This window comes from Arachis hypogaea, chromosome 6 (assembly GCF_003086295.3).
Source record: "Arachis hypogaea cultivar Tifrunner chromosome 6, arahy.Tifrunner.gnm2.J5K5, whole genome shotgun sequence".
Lineage (NCBI taxonomy): Eukaryota > Viridiplantae > Streptophyta > Magnoliopsida > Fabales > Fabaceae > Arachis > Arachis hypogaea.
In genome coordinates this window covers 107,282,370-107,283,894 of record NC_092041.1, presented here as the reverse complement: position 1 = coordinate 107,283,894, position 1,525 = coordinate 107,282,370, and positions in this window count along the sequence as shown.

Below are 1,525 nucleotides of genomic sequence, written 5' to 3'. Positions count from 1 at the left end.
TAACTATATATCAATACACTTTCAAACGTATGTAAATATTTTTTTAATTAATAAACTATAATTCAAATGGCATAACTTTTCTATATTTGCCTATAAATAACGAATTCGAATTTTATTTCTAATTTTTTAAAAAAATATTTATTAAAAATTTATTTTAAACATGACTTAGCCTGTGCATGCATAACCCTTTTCTCTTTTTGGTTGCCTTATACACAAATTAAATTTGTTCTTTATTTATTTTTAGAACAGGGTATCAAAGATCGATTTTTAAACCTTGTGACCATAAATTTTTTAATATTATTATAAAATTATTTATTTTAAAAAATTAAATTATTAAATAAAGACACATAAATAATTATATTTTTAATATCAAATATGAACATATCTTATTTAAGTCTTGAAAATTTTTTAAATATATATTTTATAAATTTTAAATATTGCATCATAGTTGAAGGTTTGTGAATGATCTAGAGAGGGAGTTAAATCTATAACCTCTTTTTGCACTTCTTTTATTTTTGCTTCGGACAAGATTTGGAGCTTGATTATTGTTAAGTCTGTCAAATTAAAATTTCAAGAGACAATTTTAGTTTGTCTCTTCACAATGCGATCAAGAATAGAGCACCTCTTTACTTTTGAATAGCTATGACTTTTGTGGAGTAGGCAATACAGGAGACGTTTTTATTTTGTCTCATATCGAAGAAAAACAGAAGAAGAGTAGAGAAGAGAAAACCATACAGTCATGTATCCTCATTCAGTCACCATGTGCAATATGACCTACATCCAGTCTTCCCTCACAATAATGGTAGATTTTTCATTATCATTCACAATGATTACAAACACCAATTTTTTTAAGATTCAACTCAATCCTATCTAGGAAAAACTTAGCTTCTATCCAAGCTAGATTTTGCAAGGTTCACTCCCTAAACTTACAACCACTAAGTGCTCACCCAACTTAGCAAGAAAATTCCCTCAGAATCATGTGTACCAAACAAAAAAATATATAAAAAAAATTTTGGCATAATTTTCCAAGATTTTTCTTATAACTTTTTTTTTTTTACCTTTTCTCTCAATAATTTTTACTGATTTTTCACCTAATATCTTTTTTCATTAAAAAAAAAAACAAAAAAAAATAAACACTGAAGAACAACAAATTAAACTCATGAAAGAGAAGAAGGGGTAACTTGAAAGTTATGAAGATCCAAACTTATGTGCTTATTCTTTACTTCAATCTCTAGACGTTTACCCTTTTAATAGAGGAGTAAAACTTATAAAACTTGAAACTTGATTTGAACAGCTTTGACTTCTTCTTTTTCAAATAACACATCAGCAGCAGTGCAAAAGAGATATGAAATAGCAAGAGTGATTAAATTTAACATGTATTTTTATCTAGCTGCTTTTCTTTCTTTCTTTTTCAAATTTCTTCAAGGATCTAAGCCATTCATCAATACTTTGACTCCAAGTCTAATTCTTGATCTTTTATTTGTAGCAGAGTTTCATAACCTTTATTGTCTTCAAATTTTTCGTT